Source organism: Papaver somniferum, chromosome 11, assembly GCF_003573695.1.
Source record: "Papaver somniferum cultivar HN1 chromosome 11, ASM357369v1, whole genome shotgun sequence".
NCBI lineage: Eukaryota > Viridiplantae > Streptophyta > Magnoliopsida > Ranunculales > Papaveraceae > Papaver > Papaver somniferum.
This window is the reverse complement of record NC_039368.1, coordinates 10,254,370-10,262,368: the sequence shown is the minus strand read 5'-3', so window position 1 is coordinate 10,262,368 and position 7,999 is coordinate 10,254,370. Positions and strand designations below refer to the sequence as shown.

Here is a 7,999-nt window from a genome sequence, read left to right as displayed (position 1 = left end):
ACCAAAAATTTAACTCCAACTGCATAAGGTTATGTTCTGTCTGTAACAAGTTCTGTTAGTTATAGAGGTGTTGTAAATGTATGGACATAACAAGTCCACATGGTCTCTGCTTAAGGGTCTTATATTGACCAACTAAATAATGATTAGAAAAAGAAGTGCGGGGTAATTTTCTGTTAAGAGGTTCCAAACAAAGTGCATAAGGTTTCGATTTCAAGTATATAAGATAATAAGCCTCGGGTTCATAAGGTTATGTTGTATCCGTAACAAGTTATGTTAGTAATTCTACAAAAACGAATGGATCTAAGGACGGCCAAATTTTGGGAGCCGTCCCAACAAGCAGGGACGGGCCTAGCAAGGGGCAAACCCTAGATTTGCTGAAGGAACTTTTAGTATGCTGAATTGACCTACTTTTAGAGTTAGCCCAACGCTGAATCTAAAATAGCCCAGTTAGCCCAACACTTAAAAAGTTGGATACCTGTGAGTGGAACCAAGTTTCTGTTTCCCACTCCAACAGAAGTCGAAGTCAGGAGAGACTTCTTTTCCTTGGTGCCAGTGGATTAGATATCGACTTCATAGTTTGTAAAAAACTCCAGTGATGCTCCATCACGTGAATTATAAACTCAATTATTCAATGTATTTATATATACTGTGTGATTTTTGTTTTAGATTGTTAATCTAGGGTATTTGTGTTGTTGGTGAGATTGGAGATATTTTAGGGCTTCAATTTGGTTATGCTTTCTTGAATTTCTAATTTTGTTAACTTGATCAACTGATTTAGCGGAATGAATTGTTATTTGGGTTCTTATATTGTGTTTGTTTAGAAAACAGGGCTTTTTAATTATTTGATTTACTGAATTTTTCTCTAAACTTAAAAATGAAGTCCAAAACTTTCATTGTGTTCCTAAAGTCTTGTACAAGTAATCAGACCAGTGCGCACTAATCTGTCACAGTAATGTATACATGAATGAGCAAAAGAAAAAAGAAATCAAAAATATCATAACCATCACAAACACCACGTTTGTTAATACCTTTTTACTCTCCATGATCTCGATCATCTTGCCACTCCCTCACAGTTTACTTGTACACATGGTTGGCTACGGTCTACTTACATCCATGATTTGGGAAATTCCACAAAAAGGATGCCTAGCTAGTTGTTGCGGTGATCCGAGTATGTGGTCATAATTAACTGCCATTTAGTCATGGCATATAACTATTTGTCTCCAATGGGCAGTTGCGGAAAAGATAACTCAAATTGCAGTACTGTCTAACAATAACCAAAATTATCTGTTGCGACCAATTTTGCTAGTATTTTGTGTGGAAAATCAATCACATATTTATTAAAACAATTACAACCTCAGTTTTTTCAAATCACCGACGGACCTACAGCTAGGCTAAAGGGGGCTTTAGTTCGGATAGTCCTCCCGGTCCACAAACCAAAAAAAAAAGTTTCTACTCCATCAAGGCTTCTAACCCGGACCTTACAAGGAAATTTAACCTTCCTGGATCCGTCCTTGTTTCAAATACCTTGCTATCGCCCTTCAACCATGGTCAATATGACATTGTTATTTCAGCATTGGCTGAAACTAGACTTATTTGATGATGCTGGGAAAGTATATAGAGGTTCTTTTGGAGATGGACCGTCTTCTTATTTCAGTATATGGATGTTTTTTGTTAACAAAGTGGTAGTGTTTAATTTCAGGTATCAAATAACTCGATTTAGGTTACAATGTTACTCCACCATCTTTGTCAAACAACAAAAAAAACTATAAAGCCATTTATCAATCTAAAGGGGATGTTAAATCAAGAGTAATGTTTCCTTTTACCGATAACGTTGACGTTCCTACATCATCACACCATAAACCTTGTACTTCTCGACACCAAAAGAAACCTTTAATATCTCGTACAACAAAAAAAATTTGCATAAGTTTAGCCCCGCCCAGCACTAATTCTTGAGCCGTAGGAAGTAATAGTTTATCTGCACGGTTTTGACTAACCGTCCATAACCATTTCATACGGATTTTAATTTTCCGTCCCTAGTAAGTCAGCTTTGTGGTTAGTTATATACAAGCCGCAGCTAGGTTCAACATTTTACTTCGTCCACCCCACCATTTAGCTATGGGTTTGTATGAATATCAATGACATCTGTTCATCACATGACACGTGGCCAAAACTTGGCCTTTCGTTCTTCACCAAAAAGAACTCCCGCAATTTCCCCAAAATATTTTCACTTTGCCGCTCATTCCCTTAAGTTTTCATGCTCTTTTTTCTATTTCGCAGTCTAAATCTTCTTCTCCAGTTCTCTGTGAACACTTTCTCACTTTCCTTCATCTCCAATTAGGATTTTTACTTCACTTTGAATCTTGTTAATTAGGGTTTTAGAAAAGGAATTTAGGTTAATTTTTGGGAGAATCTAACTTTGTTGTTGATTTTCTATGTACAAGCAAGCTGGTGCTGCTGTTTTTCTTACTGCTCAGAGAAGGATTTTGGATTCTAGGGTTTCCTTTTGCGAAGGTGATTTTGCGATTAAACCCCCATTTTTCATTAAATCTTTGTATTTGGTAGCATAATATTACATGGGTTAGATGTTATTTTAGACCACCTCTACATTTCTTTGTTGTATTTCAGATCTTTTAGTTAAATTTGGTTTCTTCACATCGGTTTGAAATCATCTGTTTGGGTACTGGAGTGTTTATGATTGGTATGTTTTCAGATGCAAGGATATGATTTAGTTGGTAAAATATTAGTTATTTGATGATTCCCTTGTGCTATTAGGAATATGGAAATGAATTTGTTGATTCCCCTGTACTATGGAAATGAACTAATGGAATAAGCTAATACAGGGATAGTTGAAGATAGATTGTATAATTCATTATCAGAAGGTCTAAAGCATGTTTCAGAACCCTTGGAAGCTAGTTTCTGGTTTGGCTGAATGGGTTTTTGTTTAATTGGTGTTTGTTGATATTTTCTGACTGACATGAGAAGGTGATAAATGAATGGATAGACATGGACTTAATCGTATCATTTGTTCATTTCCTTGCACCATATTCTTTCATTGTGATTTGATGGTTTTCTTAATATTTGTTTGTTTAGTAAGATTAATTCTCATAGAGCATCTACTTGAATCTACTTTTATATGTTCATTACCATATCTATTATTGCACAACTAATTCACTCTGCAATTTTTTCTTCTTCTATTGGGTATGTGGCGTATGTATGCTCGTGTGGCTGCTGGTTTCCGCTAATTTTAAGTTTGTGTCTTAGTCACTTTCTGGAAAACATGGATAAAAGTTGGGTTCATAAGGATCGGTGGGGTAAGGATTAGGTCATTCCTGGACTATGCGTTTAAGAGTGGTTTGTTACTGAAGACAACAAAATGAGATGCCCGTGTAGAGACTGCAATAATGTTCGTTACTGCACTGGAAAGCAGATGTTTGAGGACTTAGTATTACATGGCATGATGAGAAGCTATACAACCTGGTCCTGTCATGGTGAGCGTCCGAGTTCAACAGTTGCATCAAGTATCAGACTACATAATGCAAGTGAGGAGGTTGGAGATAACAATGATGAAGAGCTGGGGGATGACATTGTGGGTATGTTGCGAGCTGCATGTGGAGTACCAGTGTGTGATGGTGAAGATATGGATAGTATGGCTGGAGAAGAGAGACGTTTTCAAGGTGATAGTTAAGCAGCTCAGTTTTATAAATTGCTTGAAGAGTCAAAGAAACAATTATATCCTGGTTGCGAGAAAATTTCTTTGATGTCTTTTCTGGTGAGATTTTGGAATTACAAATGCGTTGGTGGGATGTCTGACAAAGCATTCAAAGATATGCTCCAGCTAATGAGAGATTCATTTCCCGATGGGTGCACTTTGCCTGAAAACTACACACAATGTAGAAAGATGCTCTCGGAGTTGGGATTGTCGTATAATAAAATTGATGCTTGTCCGAACGATTGAATGCTTTATTATAAGGAGACCGCTGATGATGTAGAATGTCGTGTTTGTAAAGCTTCTCGTTATAAAGATGGAAAAGGAAAAACGCCAGCTAAGATTCTTCGTCACTTTCCTTTGAAGCCAACGCTACAGCTGTTGTATATGTGCTCTAAGACTGCAGAAAATATGACATGGCACGACAAAGTGCGTACGAATGATGGGGTATTGAGACATCCAGCTGATTCTGAAGCTTGGAAGCATTTTGATGATATGAATCCGTCATTTTCCGCTGAATCAAGGAATATCAGAATAGGTTTAGCAACTGATGGTTTTAGTCCATATCACTCGATGAGAAATCCACATAGCACATAGCCTGTGATGATTATACGGTACAATTTACCTCCATGGGAATGCATGAAGCCACCTAACATGATTTTGTCATTGCTTATACCAGGCCCGCATAGTACAGGTACGACATTTTTTTCCTTCCCTGTCAAGATTTGTCGTACTCTTAAGAATTGATGTAGTACTACTATGTCTGAATGTTTAGTTCTAAACTCTTCCATAAGTAACTTAAATAGTATAACAATGGTCATAATATTGTTAAATGTAGGGGCTTGGGTTTTCTTAGACATTCTACTTTGCTAAATGGTAATAATATTGTTCATATCTTGTTACCTCAGGTAATGACATTGATGTGTATCTGAGGCCATTAATTGACGAGCTTAAGGAGTTGTGGGAGGAAGGGGTAGATACATATGATTCTTCAAGAAATGAAATGTTCAATTTGCGTGTGGGGTTATTGTGGACCATAAGTGATTATCGTGGACTCACCGACCCGAAGGTGTTGTGGACAGTCAGTGGGCTCCATTGGTTGAAATGTGGGAATCAGAGGAAAACCAAGTAAGTTTAAAATCTCTCCTGTCATTAAAGTCTTACAAACATAAGGCATTATGAGCGGTACTAATTTATGTTGCTATATATAGATATTAGCTGCTAAGAATGAAGAAAACAGATCCAAACAAATTATTCATCACACAGATGGCTCTAAGCCACATATGGAGTATGCGAAAGAGGTAAAGCTTATGTCAAGTTTGATTCTGTGCGAGTGCTTTTTCATATGTTTTATACAACATAATAAGATCTTTTCTTTATAGTTGGAAGCAAAACTAGGAAAATTCCCGGAACGGCTTGACATATTTGAGGTGACACGTTCAAAAAGAAGCAAAACATCAGACCCATCGGAAGCAGTGATGGATCCTGTGGCAGCTGAGCAATATGTATATTATTATGATCGTTGTTCTTTTGTTCCAAATGAATCATGACTAACATTTCATTCGCATTTCATACTTGTATTAATTTTGAATTAACCTGATATATCTGTAGGCTCGAATGGTGAAAATCCAGAGGCATGCTAACCAACCAGGTTCAGCAGTCGTTTTATCTGGGCGTAATGATGCAGTTTCAGCTGTGTTGGGACCTGACAAACGGGGTCGGGTTCGTTGTCTTGGTACTGTGAAACCAAAAGAACTCTGGGGTGATGATGCATCACCCAGTAAGGCTGAAAAGTTACAAAGTGAAAATGATAGCCTTCGACAGGCTTTAGCAGCCTACCAAAAAAGATTTTGAAATGGCTACGAAAAGAGTTTTGGAACTTGAGACACAATTTCCTACATTGATAAAGCTGATGGTATGTAACAGTTCCATTTCTTTGTCTTTCAACAAATAGTAAAGATAATGTGTTTCTAGTTTTCAAACGTACCTGCTGAATGTGAGTTTGTTTTCAGATGTCAAGGGAACAACTGCAACCAAACCCAAACGGTGAAGGACTTGTTCAGGTATTATGCATTATTACTTTACTAATTGTGCCTAATAAATTAAAATGGACGCGGCTTTCTTTATTGCATAATAAGTTTGGAAAGGCTGGTTAGCATTTCTATGTATGAGGAGTCTGGCGTAACTGTATGCACTAGTTGTGATCGACATGTTAGTATAGCCTTTCACAAATTTAAGTTATATTAGTTTAACAAAGGAACCGGCGAGTTACTACCACAGATAAGATTACCACACGATCTTCTGATAGCAATAGCAGATATACATATTTTCAGTTGAGTAAATCTTTGTAGGACGTTAATAATGTTTGGTTTGGATCTGTGTAAACTAACTTGTATAAATTGTTATGATAGTGACCACCAAAAAGAGTTTGCAAGAGAAATTCATATTTGAATCACTTCTTTTGCTTTTTGTTGGTTATTTGGTAAGATTGATCTACGAGTGATCCACATTTGATGGTATTTTGTAACAAATTCGATCGATTTATTGCAGGATTTCTTGGATGTTATGGAATGGAACTAATGCAGAGACAAGAAAGTGCCGCTGTGAAAGCATCAAATGATATATAACCAAAAGAAAAAGGGCACTCAAATGAATCACTAATTGCAGCGAAGTAGTTATATATACACCCTTGTTGACATGTATATATACACCATCTAATGTCTTACAATGCAAAGAGTCTCAGAACCTCGTTTTATAAGAAAGTGTTATAAAGGTGTAACCTCGTTTTTAGTATTACTAAGTGAATGTATGGATATAACAAGTCCACATGGTCTTTGCTTCTGGGTCTTATATTGACCAACTAAAGTGATTAGAAAAACAAATGCGTTATAATGTTCTGTTCAAAGGGTTACAAACCGGGTTTATAAGATTTTGAATTCAGTTATAAAAGACAATGAACCCCAGGTTCATAAGGTTATGTTATGTCTGTTTTAGTAAGAAAGTGTTATGGATGTGTAACCTCGTTTTTTAGAATCATTTGGGGTCCTATATTGATCAAGTATAGAGAACAATAATGTATGACTAGAAAAAAAAATCTTCAGTAATGTTGTGTTCAAAGGGTTACAGGCCAGATTTATAAGGTTCTGAGTGCAGTTATAACACATAAACATATCACTGGTAGTTAATTCAGGATTCTTTGCAGATATATTGTGGCTCAAATTAGGATTATTCTTTTTTGCATGTAATTGTATATATTACTTAGAATAGTTAGCCAAATAGTATATAGCATTAGTTCTATATTTTGTTGCCTGTTATAGGCTGTACAATGATCTTATTTATACAGAATGAAATGAATAGAGAAGGCATTCAGCCATTTAGCATTTAGATTGTCATGGCATCAGAGCCAGCAATCAAATCTGATTTTTTTTCTTTGGGCTGTCTTTTCGTCTCGTCTTGGTTTTGGGTTGATTTTCAACAATTTTGGTTTTATTTTTTTTAGAGATGTCTATCGAACATTTTTCTGGCAAATCCTCGGAGACATTTGCAATCAGGCTTACAGGTAAGAACTATGTTGCCTGGGAGTTTCAGTTCAGAATGTTCTTGAAAGGGAAGACACTTTGGAATCATATCGACGGCAGTTATTCAAAGCCTACAGACGTTGTGGAACTTGCGCAATGGGAAACCAAAGATGCTCGCATCATTTCTTGGATTTTAGCAACTATTGAGCCACGTATGGTCAATAATCTGCGTTCTTTTCATACAGCAAAACAAATGTGGGATTACCTGAGACGTATTTATCACCAAGAAAATACTGCGCGGCGCTTTCAACTTGAACTTGAAATCAGTCAATTCAGTCAAGGCAATCTTTCCATTGAGCAATATTATTCTGATTTTATTAACCTCTGGAGCGAGTATTCTGGTATTATTTATTCTAAGGTCTCTCAAGAGACGTTGGAAGGTCTTCAGGCAGTGCATGAGGAAACCAAGCAGGATCAATTCTTGATGAAATTGAGACCAGAGTTTGAGACTGCGCGAGCTGGATTGTTGAACAGAAATCCGGTTCCCTCATTAGATATATGTGTTGGTGAATTATTGCGTGAGGAACAAAGGATGGCTACACAAGCTGCTATAAGTGGGCAGAAAGAAACGGCTGATTTGGTCAATCTGGCCTATGCTGCTCAAGGGAGGAATCATGGGAAAGGGCAATCACAATGCTATAGTTGCAAAGAGTTTGAGCATATTGCACGCAATTGCAATAAGAAATTCTGCAACTATTGCAAACAACAAGGCCAC

The 7,999-nt window shown here is 36.9% G+C and overlaps 1 long non-coding RNA gene across 1 annotated transcript; it reads left to right on the top strand.

Annotated features, from left to right (window-relative positions):
- Positions 1–2,246: 2,246 nt before the first annotated feature.
- Positions 2,247–6,724, top strand: LOC113322460. The gene is made up of 7 exons (XR_003347139.1): positions 2,247–4,400; positions 4,615–4,834; positions 4,918–5,007; positions 5,089–5,211; positions 5,318–5,621; positions 5,719–5,769; positions 6,257–6,724. It is a non-coding gene; the product is annotated as an uncharacterized LOC113322460 (long non-coding RNA).
- Positions 6,725–7,999: the final 1,275 nt, after the last annotated feature.